Source organism: Chrysemys picta, chromosome 4, assembly GCF_011386835.1.
Source record: "Chrysemys picta bellii isolate R12L10 chromosome 4, ASM1138683v2, whole genome shotgun sequence".
In the NCBI taxonomy this organism is placed as follows: domain Eukaryota; kingdom Metazoa; phylum Chordata; order Testudines; family Emydidae; genus Chrysemys; species Chrysemys picta.
In genome coordinates this window covers 106,147,555-106,168,194 of record NC_088794.1, presented here as the reverse complement: position 1 = coordinate 106,168,194, position 20,640 = coordinate 106,147,555, and positions in this window count along the sequence as shown.

Here is a 20,640-nt window from a genome sequence, read left to right as displayed (position 1 = left end):
AAATGTCATCTTTAGTCTTTAGTTTTACTAATGGAGATATCCCATCTCCTAGAACTGGAAGGGACCTTGAAAGGTCATTGAGTCCAGCCCCCTGCCTTCACTAGCAGGACCAAGTACTGATTTTGCCCCAGATCCCTAAGTGGCCCCCTCAAGGACTGAACTCACAACCATGGGTTTAGCAGGCCAATGCTCAAACCACTGAGCTATCCCTCCCCCCAATGTTTCGTGGAGTCCAGACCTTTCAGATCCAGGAGGCTGGAAGCACGAGGGAAGTGGTTAAGGCTCCAGCAGCTGCATGGATTGTGTTCATACCTGTGGGATGGGGCCAAAAGAATTGAGCACCAGCAAGAACAGAGATGTGCCATCACCCCATGTTGGATCATGGACTCCCAGTGGGGCCATGATGCCCCAGCAGGGATAAGTCATTTGGTAGGTCCTCTAAGTGCACTGGCAACCTGCATTGGAGCCCTAGTGCGAGAAGCCACTGAATTTAGCAAAGCAAGGACTGACTGCATCTTTGTCTCTGTGTTTAATACAATCTCAGCCTTTCTTCCCCATAAATCATGTTTCTTCCTGTCCTTTCTGAAACAGTGGCACCAATGTGAGCCTGTCTTTAGAAACTCTCTTCTAACGTTACCTAAGCAGAACTTGGAAGCTCCTGTCTGCCTATTGGTAGTGCATGAAGATTGTACAGATTCATTCACTTGTGTGTTCTCTCACAATATTTAGAATAAGATGATGCACACAATTTGTCACTAGCAGCCTAATTTGCTAATTCATATGATTGTGCTGGTTGCTTTAATGTCTTGTTTGCAAAGTATTCATGCTGTTTTGCGCTTGAATTATTTTGGCATGTTAGTAAAATTCTAAACATAAACATGGCTCCTCAGAGAAAAATGAAAATATTGATTCAGAAAATATCTTTCACAGTACAACTGTTTGTAAAAACATTACTGCATATTGTCACATGACCAAACTTCTGTGTATTCTTCAGCATTTTAATTTTATTAACCAAAACTGGATATCAAATGCCTACAGTTCATTCTGGGATGTATATCAATAACAAAGTATTTTGTATTATGTTGCAAGAACCGTCTGAGTATCAACTATTAATTAGCAAAACTAGCAGCAAGATGATACTAATACAGATATATGTATCCTTCTATTAAAGAGAATGATAGGAGACACTGGGTATGTCTATGTCTACCCACCCCCCCAGTGTCCAGCCCGAGCCTGAAGTCTACAATGCAATTAAACAGCCTCTTAGCCCAAGTCCTGTGAACACAAGTCAGGTGGCACAGGCCATCCATAGGTTTTTAATTGTAGTGTAGACATACTCACTATGACCCAGCGAATAGGGCAGGGGTGTGGAAATGAAGAAAGCTGGGTTTTATTCTAATCTCTGCCTCTGCTGACACAGTGGCTTTGGGAAGTTATTTAACCTCGCCGAGTCTCAGTTTCCCCAGATAGTGATATTTATCTTCCTTTAAGAGCTACAGATGAAAAGAGCTAAATATTATTATTGAATTAAGACATAATCTTATGTATTTTGCTGTAGTATCAAGGACAAACATTCAGAGAAAGGACAGATCTATAGAAAATAGACATCTCATTTCTGTAAGTGATTTTACAAGGATAAAATGAAAAATATAAAGATTTTCAAAAGTGGGCTATTGATTTTGAGTGCATTTTTTAGATGCCCAGCTGGAAACACCTGAAAGGGGCCTGATTTACAGAGAATTAGCACTTTTTGAAAATCAATCCCTTTAAGGCATTTTCAGGTGATCCCCCAAAAACCCGAGGCACACCAAATCACTGGTCACTTTTGACCACCTTAGTCATTGTTTATAGTGAGCAACATTGTATTTTTTAGAAAATACATAGATTTTATAACAAAAATAACACGGTAGTTTTACAACCATTTGAAAGCATTTTTCATGCAAATGTAGAGGGCTGGTAAATGATTAGAAAAGACAAGGCCAGCACACTTCCTGCTGCAACACACTTGCTTCTCTGTTTCATTTTGGATAGGAATCGTGCTGTAAGAAAGGGTGAACTGCCAACCTGTGGAAGTTATTTTTTATTCATTGGTGCTGGGAGGCCAGTATTTTGGAGCACAGTTGTGCTTTGTGAAATAAATCATGATTTCCACCCATTTAAAATTATTTTCCAGCAGCTGCCACTGATAGTCTGAGGGTCCATCTCTCCAATCAATTTTCAAGTAGTGCCTCTTGTTTTAAGGGCTTAGCAAAATCTTAGGTAAGTGTGTAGCTTCAGGTGAGTAATATACAATATTCCCCGTTCCTATAAACATTGCGGTAGGCTGTTTTGAATAGAAAGTGCCCTGGCAGAGCCTGCCTCCAGTCCTATTGGTGTTCTTGAACATACAGCGTCTGCTATTTCTGGCTCTGCTACTGATGAACATGTTGTTCCTTCCATTTCCTCTGCTAATGGTCATCTGCACATTCTGAGGATAATGCAGGGGACCACCCACCCACTCATGCATATTCTGGCACAAGTTATAAAAGGACAAATAGAATGAGGGATATTTACTTAGTTTAACCTTTAATTATAGAGTGGGATTGTGGAAGGGAAATCCCATATAGCAGGCACCAGATTACAATTTGGATAGCTATCTTTTCTCTTCACTCCTGAAAAAGAGAGATATGGGGCAACCAGAACAAGTAAAGATAGCTAAGAAACAAGATGAAAAGATGGGTGACATGCTAAGATCCATAATGGCACTTCAGTAAAGTAAATGGTAGTTAACACAATCATTGCTCAGGCCATCTGAGGCAAGGAGAAAGGTTTGGGATTACTATAGGCTTATGTTTTCAAAAATGACTATTGACTTAGGGTGTCTCAATTTTTTGGTGCTCAACTTGAGACATCTTGAAGGATCCAGATTTTTGGAGGGCAAGTTCTCAGCATTTCTAAAAAATCAGGCCCATTTCAGGTATCTCAAGTTGAGCAACCCAAAAATGGAGGCAGCCCAAATCACTAGTCACTTTTGAAAATTCAGCACAGAGTATTTATTTTCAATATAACAAAATAATGAAAATATTATTTGGGAACAGTTAATTCATTGAGGGGTGTGAAGGTACAAGGGATACCATCCCACTGAGGTCAGAGCTGGCTGGCTGATTAGCTCCAACTGCTGCACCTGGGTAAAGACTTGCAGCTTAACTGGCTGATGCTCATAAAAGGAGGAGCAGGAAGTGGTAGAGTGAGCGGCAATATTTGCTGGGAAGAACTGCTCTAGAAACAAATGAACAGAAGGGAGACTGTGGGAAATCCTATTATCACAAAGGCTCTGAGGTAAGCACCAGGACCTTTTGGGGGTGATGAATTTACAGGTGTGAGGGATAGACTTGGGAAAGTTTTGATCTTGTTGTGTTGAGGAGAGTTGGGGTGGATGGGGGGAAGAAAAGAAACCATAACAACTCACTCTGCTGGAAACTGCCTTCCCTGGGCTCTGTAAGAATGTCCCAGGCAGAATTCCCCAGGGAGGGCACTGCTCACCAAGAGCAAGCCTGGGTCTGTCTGGAAGATCTTGCTATAAGACAGGCCCCAACCCTTAGTAAGGGGGGAAAAAATCAAGAATAGTTTTTGCTGAACATTATTTAATCACCTAAAGCCCTACCTGATCGTGGAGAAACTATGAATAATCTATCAATTGAAAATTTTGAATAAAATATTGAATGATTTCTTTAGTTCTAATAAAGGAAAAGAATTTGGACTGCAACAGAGAATATCTCTGAATAACTTTTAAGCAGGAAAAAGCTTTACAAAATGTGTTTGTATAACATTATTATTGCCTAATTGGATTATTGTAGTACTCACAGGCTCCAGTCAGGATCAGAGCCCCATTGTGCTTGATGCAGTACAATCTTATGAAAGGATGCTGTCCTAGCCCAGGAGAGTTTATAATTTCACTAAGAAATGGTCAAGCATCTTTATTGTAACAGTTAGAGTACAAGATTGGGTGTCGGGAAAGATGGGTTCTGTTCCTGCCTCTGACTACTCATTGCTTAACCTTGGCTACTGTGGAACTATTTCCCAAAAAATCATTGTATTTGTTTTCTGAGTGAGTGATTTGTATGCTTGGAGTTTGATTTGTACCCCAAGTCAGTTCAAGAGCAAATCACTTAGAGCTCAATCCAATGCTGACTGAAATCAATCGGAGTCTTTCCATTGACTTCACTGGGCTTTCTATCAGGCCTGTAGCTCTCTGTTCTTGAATTGCCACCCCTCCTCAGCAAAAATCAGGAGATATTACACACTTTATGTATGGTTTTTTTCTTCCTTGTTACTAATTTCTTAACCCATCTATTTCCCCCATTAATAATTATTCCAATACATTTTATAGCATGAGGCCAGGGCCGATGGAAGGATGTTTCGTGCCCTAGGCGAACCTTCCACCTTGTGCGCGGCCCCCCCACCCCGTCCCTGAGCCCCCACCCTGAGGTGTCCCCCCCCCGCAGCTCACCCCTGCCCTGCCTCCTCCCTGAGCACGCCGTCACTGCTTCACTTCTCCCACCTCCCAGGCTTGCGGCACCAATCAGCTCAGGCGCTGCAAGCCTGGGAGGCGGGAGAAGTGAAGCAGCCATGGCGTGCCCGGGAGGAGGCAGGGCAGGGGTGAGCTGGGGCGGGGAGTTCCCCTGCTTGCTGCCCCCCCCCCCTTGCTGCAGGTGGCCCTCCCCGTGCTCCACTGCCCCAGCTCCCTCCGCCTAAATGCCGGTGGTGACTGGGGCAGCTGAAGATCCGGCCGCCACGGTCGCTGCTGAAGAAAGTGGTGCCCCCCAAATCCTAGTGCCCTAGGCAACCGCCTAGGTCACCTAAATGGTTGCATTGGCCCTGCATGAGGCATATCTGCCAGCACTCTTGAAAGAACAAAAAAACAGGGGGCACATACTGAATAAATCCACAAATACCTGGCATCAGTGCTGTAAACAATTCAAAAATCCAGCATCTACATTTCAAATAAACATTGGCTAGGGGATAAGAATAGTTGAAGGGAGATTGCTTGGTCCTTCCCTCCTCTGAAGGAAAGAAATCCCCCCCCCCCCTTTTTTTTTTTTTTTTTTGGTGGATTAGGGTGAGCAGCTGTGGAAAGCTGACAGCATTTGAGAGGTTTACCCTCTGCTCAGGCCTTTGCTTTGGCCTAGGGCTCCTAGCTCTGTGTATATGTGAACATGAGCATAGCACTTGACAGGGCTTCTTTGATTCTGCCTAAATCAGCCTAAAGCAAGACTTTAGCTCCCACACAGGCGCATAGATTTGGGACTTCCAGCAGGAGGAAGAGGAAAGGGTGCCCTGAACCTGGAAGGATTCAGAAATCAATCTTTAATCTGAGTTACTAGTCAGATCTGCTTCAGTTATGGATGTCTGAAGGGCAGCCATGGGTGAGAGAGAACATGCAGCTATCACCTGCCAAACCTGTAGGTGAGTTGACTGGTCTTCTCAAAATTGCATCAGAGAGGCCAAGGATTGAATGGATGCAGAGACCAAATGGTTAGGTGCACACCATTGAATTGGATAATTCTGCTCTGTAGGCAAAACAGGTGTTTGCCTAGGGTAGGTAAGATGTTTAGAGACTAACTTCTTTTTTTTTTTTTTTTTTTTTTTGGAAACACAGGCAAAAAGAGGGGATATTTTCAAGGTTGTCTAGGGCAGCCCTTCATGAGTTCCTTGTGTTTTTTTTGTTTTTGTTCCTCCCCCAAGGAAGCAGGTTTTCTTGTGGCGTATTGACCGGCTGTTGTTTTTTGTCTTTCCTCAGGCCTCATTATCAAACTTGGCTCTATCTCTCACTCACCTGCCGTGTGAATTATTATATTGTGTAGAGTGGTGTAAGGATACTATTGCCAGTCTGTCTTTAGGAGACTCTGGGCTTACAGGAGAGGGGAGGTAATGGATTGGCTGCTATATATACAGGTTGCTGATTGCTAGTTCCATTCCTGTATCTTCGGGCAGGTTATGGCTCTAAATTAATAATCCTGCCCCCTTTTTTACACTACAGCTACAACCCAGTAAGGGAAACTGGTTACAACATGGTTTCAGTGTAGCTGTGTCTCCATAACCAGCTCGAGTCTTGGGCCACACATTTACAAAGCCATTGCTAGGTCCATCTATGCTACATTTGTTTTCTCTGGGTCAGAGACAACTGTAAGTGTGCCCCCTTATTCACTTCTCTTAATTTCAAAGCCACCCTCAGCTGTTGACTCTGCCATGTGTGTTTTTGATTAACAGTGTCAATAGAATTAATCTTTTCTATGTTAACTGCAATTTTTTTTGTTACTACTAGGTTTGGAAACCTTTGCTTCCTTATTTGAGTTCTTGGGGTGGAGGCAGGAAAGGAGGATTTCTTCCACAAAGAAATCCTTATGCTGCTTCCCCCCCCCCCCATCATTTGTTGCATCTTGTCTTATACTGACCTTTGTAATTTCTTCAGGGAAGGGATTGTCTTTGTTTTGTATTTGTACAGTGCCTAACACATCATGGGGTCATGGTAAAGGTCTGGGGTTCCCATATGCTACTGCAATCCATATAATAATTAATGGCTATCCTGGGCTCTTGGATACCACAGTGATCAACAACCTTAAACTTGGATGGGTAGATGTTAGTGGATTATTGTGCTTCTGAATGCTATATGAAGTCACTGGGTATGACTCTCAGTAAGGACAGCTCTGGCAGCATAAAAAGGTCTTAATATAACTGAGAATTAGGTCCATAATGAAGAGACTACTCCAATTCTTGAGCAGGAGTAGTGGGGATGCTTCTACCTATGGGAATTGGGAATCTAAAAGGAATAAAAGTTAGTAACAAGCCTATACACAAGTTTCAGTGGCTGGCTATCTAAAGGGGGATGATTCATTATACATATATGCTGGGTGTTCAGGGTGAAAAATTAATCACTTAAAAATTGGGTGGGTGATATAATGCATAGAGCTACCTGGTCCAGGCCTTCAATCTCAATTTTTAAAAAAAAGAGATAAAAATGTTCCCTTCATTTCTAAAATAGAGGGTATTTCCACCCTTTCAGCCCCAGTTATCAATAGTGACACCTGACCTCTTGCACACTGATCAGTTAGTGTGTTAGTCCTCTGATGGACAGCCCATTAAGAGATTTCTAGGATTCTTACACACTGGCCCACACTGGAGATTTGGACACATTTGAAAATATAGGCATCAATATAGAAGAAAATTGCATTGGTCAACATGATGACAATGCTTCAAATGTGAGTGGAAAATATTGTTCTCAAAGTATGGCTGAAGTACGATCGTGTCTGACTAAAGGCCCAATCCAAAATCCACTGAACTCCATGGAAAGACTTCCACTGAGTTCAATGGGCATTGGATTAGGCCCTAAGTACTTCAGACTAGAGATTACTAAATGTGGCGAATCATTACACACAGAGGCAACATGTGTCGGGGGGCATGCAAGGTCATGTGCCTTCCACCTAATTGCTTCTTGGCTTGTACTGAGCATGCTCACACTGACTGAGCGTGCTCATTAACATCTGCTGAAGCCGTTGCCTTCTCTCCTTCTCCCCCCCCCCCACTATCTTCAGGTATCGGTCATCTCTGGTTGCACAGAAAAATGTTGTACCATGGGTTTGGTATACATAGTTTGATTCTGATCAAGACAGATACATTTTTCTGTCAGCATTCACTTGCTATTGTGAAAGTTAAACAGTGCTTTTTGGGGGAAGGAAAAAAGTTGCCAACCACCTGGTTGAAGAAAGGTAAGCAAGAGCAGATGCTGCTAGGTTCTTTACCACAGATATGCAGAAATTCAAGAAGTTTTAATCAAATGTAGCCAAGCTGAGTCACTGATTTCTGCAAGATTAGGAACTAACTGGTTAGCTCAAAAGCTGAGCTATTGGAAAAATGTGCTGATAGTAACATGAGTTATGACAATTTGAGTTAGAACTACTTGTGGATGGGAGTTCTAATATTGCTTTCCATGGGAGTAGGAGCCAGCCCCATGTGAGGAAGGGTTTGTAGGATTGGGCCCTAAGACTGTCCATTTTCTATTGCCAAACAATTTAGGCCAACTTTTGCCTTACTTAAAATTCTTAGTAGTGGCACATGGAGTCTAAATTTAATTTTCTGAATAGTGAACATTTTTCATATTTCCTACCTTACTCATCTTTTCTATATTTCCTGGTATTGGCTATTTTTTCCAAAATAGTAACTACACAAGAACACTGATTCTGAAGTCAGTCAGTCAATATACTTCTTATTTAGATATGACATCACAGGTGATTCTGATGCACAAGTAAACAAAACACAGCCATATTGATTTTCTTCATGAATTTTGAGATGCATTATTCACATGGGTGAAATAAGCTTTGTCGGATAGAAAGACCAAAAACAGAAACTGTATTTTAAAACCACTAGAAGAGTGTTTTAAAAACAGAAAACAACAAAAAAATCTCTTCAGAAACACTGTTACAATCATAAGTAGCCAGTTTTTAAAAAATATAAAGGGAGAAAGTGTAAAGGATACTGATAATGGAAGCTTGGACAAAGTTTGAAATACATAAAGGTTAAGCAGCAAATGGAAAGGGCCAAATATTGAGGGGCACTGAGTGTCTGATGTAAGAATACAAGCACCAAATAAAGGTCCTCATCCAAAGAGTTGGACCACTGCTGATAGGATTTCATGATACTACAAAGATAGTTAGCAAAATTCTGCTCACAGCTGGATTAATTCCACTAACTTCAATTAAGTGATTATTCGAGTGACACCAGTATGACAGAACAGAATGTAGCTTAAAATAAAGTGAGTTTTAAAATATTTGTGTTCATATAACAATATTATCAATACTATTATACTTTGTTTACACAATATAAAATCAGTGCACTATGAAAAAATAAACAGCAAACCATACACACCCAACAAAAATAACTTAAGTCCATCTGCAATAGTCACTAACTCCATTTTCAGCATCAGACTAGCAACCATTTAGGAGATACTGGGCAACTTAAGGAAAAGCTATTCTGTATTTCACTTGTTCATATTGCTCAAAAAGACTGATGTGTCAAGAGTACATTTCTAAAAATCCTGCATTTTTAGCTTCTAGCACTATTATGATATACCTATGTAGACAGGAAAATAATGTTTATAAATTACCAACTAAAAGAAAATTAATCAAAGCTAAAATGAAAGCAATTTGCTTTCAACTCGAGGTATACATGAATCCTCTAGATTTTGTATCTCCAAGTCTCTGCCTGTAATTCATTTGACATCCTTTGTGCTTTCACCAATAATTGTTGTGGCTATCTAGTCATCCTAGACTTGGTGTCCCTTGCTAGAGTATTTTATGTGAAAGAGAATCATTGCTTCTATTCTCCTGACTTTGGCAGTTACTATAGCATCCTCTAAGAAACTTTTTTTTTTTTTCCTGGGTGTCCTGGAAAGAAAGTTCTTGTTGGTCATTTTAGTTTTGCAAATAAAAGAAATTTCATTCTATTTTCATTCTTGACTTCTATATTGGTTATGTGAAAATGATTGTGCTGCCAGCATTACATTCTTCATTACTCAAAGAGATCCCAGTCCTGGCATCAATGAGTTTTGGGGTCCCAAGGCTTTTCTGAGCAGGCAGTAGGTCTGTTTAATATAAATGGATTCATCTACACTGAACATCTGTAAGGCCCAATTTTCCTCTTCTTCAGCAGCCAGTGGCAGGCTCAGCAATCTTACATTTCCCCCCCTGGATTTGGATCTCTAAAGGCATCAGTCTTTAACAGTTGATCTCATTGTAATGATGTGACCCCAGCTACAGCTTTGTCAAATTTCTTCCTGGGAGCAATACTTCATGTTCAAATTTGCTGTTTATGTCTCGCAGTACTCCCGCAGAATCTGTATGACCCACTGTTGATTTATTGCAGGTGCCTCCTGCCAGGAAGACACTTCTTTCTGACCTTTATAAATAAAGCAATTTATAATCAAAGTTTAAGAACATTTGCACTGCACCAATTTGACCACAAATAAGAATATTGTGGATAAGATATAAGTTCACTGGTCAATAATAAAATGTATTCCAGGAAACCACAGTGTTAAAAATCAAAACTGCTAAAGGGTTTTTTTTAATGCAAAAGTATCAATCTGTTAAAGATCATACTGAATGCAATTTCTTAAATGGCCACTATTGGGCGCACTGTGCTACAGATCTTATTTAGACAAAAGTCCCATTATAAACCATGAGAGCTGTGCTCAAGTGAGAGCTGTAAAATCTGATGTAAGGTGAATGTTGACCAAAACCAGGGTTCTGGTGGTAAGCTTTTGTAGAACTAAAGGCTAATACAAATGTATCCATGAAATATTTTTTTAAATACCAGTGGAAGCTCTTTTTAAAAGACTACTGACAAATAGATCGCAAACAAACATTCCTTTGTAACACAAATGTTGCAGCATTGTGCTAGTTAATGAGAACCAACAAGTAACTTTTTAAAAATCCATATTTCATAATCAAAAGTGTATTAGTAACATAGCCAAGGGGATTTGGTTTTTAAAAATGTTTCTATTTAACATGACTGTCACTTTTTAAATACAACCAAGATAGAGAGCATATTCCCGCAAGGAGCATTTAACCTTATGTGCTGTAAAAAGTTTGCTAGGCTAAACATAGAAGTAGACTTAAGCTACTACCAGTGAATATTGTATTACAGAAGAAGGTTTTAATAATGCATTAGGGGCTTTGAAATGTATTCCAATGATATGAAAAACACACATTAAATCTGAAATATTCATTTAAATAAGTGGAGATTAGTAAAAGGGCCAGAGTCTGCAATCCTCTCACACTGAGTCGCATTAGTGATGTGAATCATCCCACTGCTTGTGTGAGCAAGTGCTACTCAATGTGAGTAATGCTTTCAGGATCTGGCTATAAATTAGGATGCATATTGCATCCTTGCTTCCAAAAGAGAGATGTCATATTGATGCCAGCACTTATTGATAGGTCAGCACAGCTTAGACCATAAATACTTGCTCTTAAAAATAAAATAACACTAAGTGAAGCAACCCTTTGGCCAAGAGGGGATTGGTCTCCATCACAGCTGGAATGTACAGAGCTATATCTAACTGTTTTCCTTCATTTTCCAGAGAGAAGGTGCCTGATAGTGGGTGCAAAAAACAAAATAAAAAAACCCAGCATCCCCCAAAACAAAATACCCAGTCCCCAGCCACAATATACATATTGTGCTACAGCAGTCTTTTGCTTCCAGGGTTCCCTTTTCCCTCTCAAGTGTTAACCTTTTATTTCTTTATTATTAAAGAATTTTTCATAGGGATCAAATATTTATTATAGTTTAAAACATTCCTCAATGTAGTCTTCAGATCATGTAGATTCTCTCCACTCCCGCCCCCTCCCCCCCGCTCATACAAGGGGCATTAGAGTTCAAAGAATGAAATAGGACTTAGCAAATCAGAGCAGGAGTGGCTAGGGACATGTGTAAATTAAAGCTATGCAGAATAGCCTTTTTCTCTCCCCCCTCCCCCCCCTTAGGAAGCACAAGTAACAGTGGCTGTGTCACAATATTTAGAACAGAGTACAATTTGGTTTCATATAGTGTCATTAACATAATAGGAATCCCAAAGTTTAAGAAACAACAAATAAACCGCCAGTGATCCAATGGCTGGGTAGGGAAACATGGTAAACTGTGATGCACTCAGCAAAAAACACATGCATATGCATGTATGTGTTTAACTTGGGGGCAGGAATACTCAGGAAGACCAGGGCTTTAAAAAGCCTGCTCCTAAGCGACCAGAGGAGCTTGGGAACAGGAGCGGCTAATGGGAGTTTCGCAAGGAAGATTTTTGGGGGGCCCTAGATACACCTAACATTCTTTAAACTTAAAGCCAAAACTACCCCATGATAAAAACAAAACATCAACAAAGGAACCAGCGGCAGGAGTAAAAAGAGAATGCAGGCTGAAGTCAGCAACAGAGTGGGGGCTATCTAGTTTATTGTCCCTAATGCAGCATGTATGATTACCTGCTGTATGGGCAGGTGGCATATGTGTGCATTCAGTGCAAGGAGCTCTTGGCCCTCAGAAACCCTGTATGGGCTTTGGAGACCAGAGTAGCTGAACTGGAGGAGCTAAGGGAGACAGGGAGGTACATACATGAGACCTCTCAGGACACAGTAGAATGGTCCCACCCCTGGTCTCACTGATTCTGTGTTGTTGAGGAGGATGAGTCTCAGGGAAGGAAAACATTCAACTGGAGCAGAGGGAAACAATCCCATTGTTGGGACCCTCCTTCCAGATGTTGTGATATCCTCAGTGCAAGAGGATATCCCTCTGGGGGAGGGAACTCCAGTTATTAGGAAGAGACAGGTATTAGTAATGGGCAATTCAATCATTAGAAACGTAGATAGTTGGGTTTGTGATGACTGGGAGAACAGCATGGTGACTGGTGCAAAGGTTGCAGATCTCTTGAGACCTCTAGACTTGTGTAGTGCTGGGGAGGAGCTGGTGGTCATGGTACACCTAGGTACCACTGACCTAGGGAAGGATAGGAGAGCGAACCTGGAGGCCAAATTTAGGCTGCCTGGTAAGAGATTGAAGTCCAGGACCTCCATGGTAACATTTTCTTAAATGCTTCTGGTTCCATGCACAGGGCCAGTTAGACAGGCAGAACTGCAGGGTCTCAATGCATAGATGAGAGGATAGTGTAGGGAGGAGGGGTTTAGATTTATTAGGAACGGGGGAAACTTTTGGGAAAGGAGGAGTCTATACAGGAAGGATGGGCTCCACCTAAACCAAAATGGAACCAGATTGCTAGCCCTTAAATTTAAAAAGGTCATAGAGCAGTTCTTAAACTAAGGGCTGGGGGAAAGCCAACAGGTGTGGAGGAGTATGTGGTTCTGACAAAGGCATCCTGTAGGGGAGGATCTATTAATGGAGATTCTCTATGTCTTAGTAAAGAGGAGAGAATGAAAGATAAAATATGGGTAGGATCTGATGAGAAACTGTCAAATGAAAGTTCCATTCAATTACATCATGTAATGGCAGACAGTTAAAAAGTGGCAAGTTTTTAAAGTGCTTATATACAAATGCTAGATGTCTAAATAATAAGATGGGTGACCTATACTAAATGAGGATATTGATATAATAGGAACTTGGTGGAATGAGGCTAATCAGTGGAACATTGTAATACCAGAGTACAATGTAGGAGCAGGATTTTATAATTGTACTATGAGAATTAATGTATGATTTGATTTCATCCTGCCAGCCACCCTTTTTGAATAGCAGAAAGGAATGACCCCCTGGGACTATGGGATTCTGTTTCCCATATGCATTACATATTGGGCCCTTTTAGTTCTTTGTTTTAAGGTTTAGTTAGTGTATCTGTTAAGTAGATTAGAAGAATGTTGAAGGCCTGGGCCTCCATGTGAATTGTTTTGGTTAACCCCACCCCCCAAAAGAGCAAAGTTTAACTTACAATGTTTTTGCTCAATATAAAATACTGCTCTTTGTATTCTCAAAGGTCTCTGTAAAAGACTGTTTGTGTGAATGAGGAATGCATGTATCAGGACAAGATAAGGTATGAAGGCCATTGTTAACCAGATAGTCAAGAAAGGAGGAGCGAAGACACTTATAGAGACTTATTGACACCAGAGAACCATCAACGTGCATCCATGATTGAGGAAGGGCAGCTTGATGACCCTGAAGTGGAGGCTGGCACCTTTAAAGACCATTGACTAAATCAATTCTGGGACATGATGACCCTCTCAGAGGCGTTTTGGAATGTTTACATCAAAAGATAACACCAATTAAGGAGTAACTGGTCATAAACGGACACAGCAAAATCCATAGACTTCAACAGAGAAAAAGACTATAAGATCAGGGTGCTTTGCCATGGGACTTTGGGTTCGTCTTGCCAGTACTCCAGGTGCATTGGATCACGACTGACAGAGCCTGGCTCCCCTCTGCGACCAATCTTGCTGGCCACTAGATTGATCCAGACTCTGGACTGGTAACTATAAACATCAACTGGCAGGACTGTGTGCATGGTGTGTGTGTGTGTGTGACTGCAAAGCATATGCTAACTGCTGCATTCTTAATAAATGCAGCATGTTGCTTTCTCCCCTATAAAAGATCTCATGTGCTTTGTCTAAGCATAACAAAATCTATTGGAAGGACAGAACAGGTCATGCTAGTGCAGGAGTGGCATGAGATGTGGGGGGAAAAAAACATAGAATCCTATGAATTAAAATCTTCAATGAACCAGCTGTACCATAGAATTTCTATGGATAGTAATTCCATTCTCTAATGAGAATATAGCAGTAGGAATATATTACCAACCATCTGACCAGGATGGTGATAGTGACTGTGAAATGCTCAGGGAGATTAGTGTTTTATTTTAATAGCCTATCTAATAATAATGGATTTCAACTATCCCATGACTGGGTACATATCACATCAGGATGGGATACAGAAACAAAGTTTCTTGACCCCTTAAATGACTGCTTCTCCAAGAAGCTAGTCCTGGAACCCTCAAGGGGAGAGGCAATTCTTGATTTAGTCTTAAGTGCAGCGCAGGATCTGGTCCAAGAGATGAATATAGCTGGACCACTTGGTAATAGTGACCATAATATAATTAAACTTAATGTCCCTGTGGTAGGGAAAACATCCCAGCTGCCCAACACTGTAGCATTTAATTTCAGAAAGGGAGACTTCACAAAAACTAGGAAATTAGTTAAACAGAAACTAAAAGGTAGAGTGCCAAAAGTGAAATCTCTGCAAGCTGCATGGAAACTTTTTAAAGACCCCATAATAGAGGCTCAACTTAAATGTATACCCCAAATTAAAAAAACGTAAAGAACCAAACAAAAATGCCACTGTGGCTAAACAACAATGTAAAAGAAGCAGTGAGAGGCAAAAAGGCATCCTTTAAAAAACAGAAGCAAATCCTAGTAAGGAAAATAGAAAGGAGCATAAACTCTGGCAAGTGAAATGTAAAAATATAATTAGGATGGCTAAACAAGAATTTGAAGTGCAGTTAGCCAAAGGTTTAAAAAAAAAACTACTTTTTGAAAGTACATCAGAAGCAGGAAGCCTGCTAAACCACCAGTATGGCCACAGGATGACTGAGATGCTAACGGAACACTCAAGCACAATAAGGCCATTGCAGAGAAACTAAACAAATTATTTGCATTGGTCTTCATGGCTGAGGATGTGAGGGAGATTCCCAAACATGAGCCATTCATTTTAGGTGACAAAACTAAGGAACTGTCTCAGATTGAGGTGTCATTACAGGAGATTTTTGAACAAATTGATAAATTCAACCATAAGTCATTAGGACCAGATGGTATTCACCCAAGAGTTCTGAAGGAACTCAAATGTGAAATTTCAGAATTACTAACTTTAGTTTGTAACCTATCACTTAAATCCACTTCTGGACCAAATGACTGGAGGATAGCTAATGTGACACCAACTTTTAAAAAGGGCTTCAGAGGTGCTCTTGACAATTACAGGCCAGTAAGCCTGATTTCAGTATTGGGCAAACTGGTTTGAAACTATAGTAAAGAACAAAATTGTCAGACAATATATAGATGAACATAATTTGTTGGGGAAGAGTAAACATGATTTTTATAAAGGGAAATCATGCCTCAACCTATTAGAATTTGAGGGAGCCAACAAGCACATGGACAAGGGGAATCCAGTGGATATAGTATGGATTTAGATTTTCAAAAAGCCTTTGACAAGGTCCCTGCCATAACTATAAAGGGAAGGGTAACAGCTGTCCTGTGTACAGTACTATAAAATCCCTCCTGGCCAGAGACTCCAAAATCCTTTTTCCCTGTAAAGGGTTAAGAAGCTCAGGTAACCTGGCTGGCATCTGACCTAAAGGACCAATAAGGGGACAAGATACTTTCAAATCTTGGGGGGGGGGGGGGGAGGCTTTTGTGTGTTCTTTGTTTGGGAGTGTGTTCGTCTCGGGACTGAGAGGGACCAGACATCAATCCAGGTTCTCCACATCTTTCTAAACAAGTCTCTCCTATTTCAAACTTGTAAGTAAATAGCCAGGCAAGGCGTGTTAGTTTTCCTTTGTTTTCTCAACTTGTAAATATACCTTTTTACTAGAGTGTTTATCTTTGTTTGCTGTACTTTGAACCTGAGACTAGAGGGGCGTCCTCTGAGCTCTTCAAGTTTGATTACCCTGTAAGGTTAATTTCCATACTGATTTTACAGAGATGATTTTTTTTACTTTTTTCTTTAATTAAAAGCCTTCTTTTTAAGAACCTGATTTTTTTTTTCCCTTGTTTTAGATCCAAGGGGTTTGGATCTGTATTCACCAGGGACTTGGTGAAGGTTTTTCAAGGCTTCTCGGGGAGGGAATTCATTGAAATGGTGGCAGCGGAACCAGAGCTAAGCTGGTAGTTAAGCTTAGAAGTTTTCATGCAGGCCCCTACATTTGTACCCTAAAGTTCAAAGTGGGGATCCAGCCTTGACAGTCCCTCACCAAAAGCTCTTAAGCAAAGTAAGCTGTCATGGGATAAGAGGGATCGTTCTCTCACCGATTAATAACTGGTTTAAAAGACAGACAACAAAGGGTAGGAATAAATGGTCAGTTCTCAGAATGTAGAGCAGTAAATAGTGGTGTCCCCCAGGGGTCTGTACTGGGACCAGTCCTATTCAACATTCATAAATGATCTGGAAATGGGGGGCGGGGGGGGTGAACAGTGAGGTGGCAAAATTTGCAGATGATACAAAACTACTCAAGATAGTTAAGGCCCAAGCAGACAGTGAAAAGCTACAAAAGGATCTCTTAACTGCGTGAGAGGGCGACAAAATGGCAGATGAAATTCAATGTTGATAAATGCAAAGTAATTCAGATTGGAAAACATAATCTCAATTATACATATAAAACGATGGGACTTAAATTAGCTGTTACCACTCAAGAAAGATGTTGGAGTCATTGTGGATAGTTCTCTGAAAACATCCACTCAATGTGCAGCATCAGTCAAAAAAAGTGAACATGATATTGGGTATCATTAAGAAAGGGATTGATAATAAAACAGAAAATATCATATTGCCTCTCTCTCTATATGTCCATGTTGCACCCATATCTTGGATACTGTGTGCAGATGTGGTCACTCCATCTCAAAAAAACATGTATTGTAATTGAAAAGTTCAGAAAAGGGCAACAAAAATGATCAGAGGTATGGAACAGCTTCCATATGAGGAACAATTAATAAGACTGGGACTTTTCAGCTTGGAAAAGCAACAACTAAGGGTGGATATGATAGAGATCTATAAAATCATGAGTGGTGTGGAGAAAGTAAATAAGGAAATGTTTACTCTTCCTAACTCAAGAACTGGGATCACTCAATGAAATTAATAGGCAGCATGTTTAAAACAAAAGGACATTTTTTTCCACACAATACAGTCAACCTGTGGAACTCCTTGCCAGAGGATGTTGTGAAGGCCATGACTATAACAGGATTCAAAAAAGAACTAGATAAGTTCATGGGGTGGGGGGTGGGGGGATAGGTCCATCAACAGCTATTAGCCAGGATGGGCAAGGATGGTGTACCTAGCCTCTGTTTGCCAGAAGCTGGGAATGTGTGACAGGGGATGGACCACTTGATTACCTGCTCTGTTCATTTCCTCTGGGGCACCTGGCATTGGCCACTGTTGGAAGACCATATACTGGGCTAGATGGACCTTTGGTCTGACTCCATATGGCCATTCTTATGTTGTGGATTGATTGTAATTTTGAAGACAAATGTCAACTATAACAAGGTTATTCCTCTCTAGCAATGGCAAAGCAAGTTCTTCTGGCATCTGTCCCAAATCTAATTCCAGACCTTCTCACAGAAATGAGATTGGGGAGTGAGTGAGTGGCAGCCTGACATGAGAGGTGACTTACTCTATTGAAAATAGACTGGTAGTGTGGGAGCAGTCAGAAGAGCTCCTATGATTCAGGGAAAGACCAGAAGTTTGTGGGTGTGATGGTCTGGAAAATAAGTGAATTTCAGTGCCTCTTCAGACTGATTGTGAGGGGAGGAAGAGCACAACCATGCACAGGTTTGTGCATAGCATGTGGACAGGGAATGTTGCAGGAGAATGTTTAAAGGAGGGTGAAGGAAGTTCTCCCTGGATGCATGCATGTTTGTGTGGGTGTCTCAAAACTTAAAGCATATGCGTGTAATAATTTCTAAAGTGTGGTGGCATGGGAACTATACTGATGAAAATGCATGTAATGGGAAGGGGATTGCAGTGTGAAGGGTGTCAGGAAAAATACTGTGCAGTGAATGTGTATATGCCTGGTTGGGAGAAAAGGTCCGTTGGAGTTGGGAGCACCAGAAAGGAGTGGCTTGGGGGCAATCAGGGAGGGACAGAAGGAGAAAAGAATAGATGGAAGAAGGAGGCAGAGTGTGAGGGAGCCAAGAAAGATGGCAGAGAGAGCAGGACAGAATGAGGGAATAGTGTTTGGGTTTAAGACTGCTGCTAAATCCTATGCCAAATAAAATTTCATCCTTTGAGGCCCCTGCCTTACTCTTCTCAAGTGTTATGGGATCCAGTGCTGTTCAGCCAGAAGTTACCGGCAGAGGTGGGCAGACAGAACCTCAGTTTCATTGCTTAACTGATCATAGCAAAATGTCAGGACTGGGCATAATCCCAAATCATGGTGCAGACTAATGATCAACATTTAAATCCAGCATGCCCCATTTGAAAAGTATAAAGCATTGCAAAATCCAATAGCTAACATTGATACTTTTCCTGTGTATGGAAGCTCCCACAGTAAAATCCTTGGTCTTTCAGCAGACAGGCTGTCTGCATGGGTTGTTCAGCCAACAGCTGAAAGAAGGAAAAAAAAAATGTAGAATAGATCTCTTGCCTTTCAGCATTGTCACTCAACACATTCCTTCACCGCAACTGCTTTTGGGTGTATATACGTTTTCTTTTATCTCAAATGTACTGACATTTCCTCTCTATAATTCAGACTCTACTGTTGAGTGATACCATCCCTGGACACATGGGCACTTGCACTGGCAGTCACTAAATTATTGCTATTGGAACCAAGTACTTTTGGTGTCATTATCTGGCATGTAAAGATTGGAAGAAATTGCTCCAATGAATGTCATCACTATCCAGTTGTCTTTGTATTCGAAGTCTGCTGACTGCAGTCAGAAAAACATGGTGCAAACTGCTTTTTAATCATGTTAGTACTGCAGAGCCAACATAGGTATGGGAGATTGAGCTGCAATCTCACTGTTTTATAGATATTAAATAGAATAGTTAACTATTAAACTTTAACCCAAGGGAGGGTGTTAGAATATAGGTATTCAGGCCTGCCTGTAAAGGCCTATACTTTAAGAACTTAGGTGTATTTTTATCACTTAGTTAATTATAGAGGTATAAAACAAAGAATCAAAATCATAGTTTGCCTGTGTATGGGCCTTCTCTCACTATGATAGTCTGAGGCCTTGTTCTAGGGTTAAGGCCTTTGGCTAAGTAGCAGGGCCAGCCATAAGCTGGGAAGCCTAGAGTCACATCCTCACATCCCAAACCAGTCCCATGGAAATAAGGTGGTATTGGGCTGTTAGGAAGATGATCGTCTCCTGATAGTGCCCATCACCACCAGATAAAGAAACAGATCTTAAGATAGCATCCTGTTTGGCAAGAAATCACTTATCAATGGTTGTGAAACCCTCATTTCTGTATGTTTTCTTTATGGCCCCCACTTTTCTATTGTTAATCTGTCTGATTTTTCTAATTGTTTCTATATGCTGTATAATTTTGCTAGGTATAAGTAATGAGGGTAGTGGGGATATAATTGGTTAAAGAATTGTTACAATGTTAGGATTGGTTAGTTAAATTTCAATAAAATGATTAAGGTATAGCTGAGAACATTACTATATAAACTGGGGTCAAACAGGAAGGAGGAAAGGGAAATTGCAATCATGCTTGCTAAGGGGGGGGAACAGGAACAGGGACACAAGCGAGGCTCTGCAGTGTCAGAGCTGGGAATGGGGACAGGGGGTGAATGCTCTGTGGCATCAGAGCTGGGAACACTGGGGAACAGACTCTATCGGCATATAGAGATAAGACCAACTGGTGTGAAGGACTTCAGAATATGCTTGCTTGGAAATTAACCCCAATAAACATTGCGTTGTCTGCACTTCAGACTTCTGGTCTTTTGCTTCTTGCTGTCTGCATGACAAGAACCAGGGAAGTGGGAGGGTTGAGGGAAAGCCCTCTAACAGAGGGGTGCTACCCGCCTATCACCCATACTCTCCTATACCAGGAATGTAATTGGTTCCAGTATGGGGATTACAGGGCTCCTTACCATATAACCCATAATGCGGGGAAGGCTCTCGTCAGCATATGTCAAAGGAAGTGGCTCTCTCTGAATCTTAGCATCATCCCTGTCATGAGGGGGGGGGGGGGCGCGGACAGAGGGTGCAGCAGGTTGGGGACCATGGCATGTGAGGATCACAAGGTCTGACAGCCCATTAAGGCCACAAGGTCTCACCGTATCACATGAGCCCAAGGTCTATCACCAAAATCCAAGATCTTTTTACCTTCATTTTATTCTTTTAACCACACTGAAACCAGCCACAGGGGGTGCCAGTGACTAGCTTGGTCCCTCTTCAGACAGAATCACAATACCTGCCC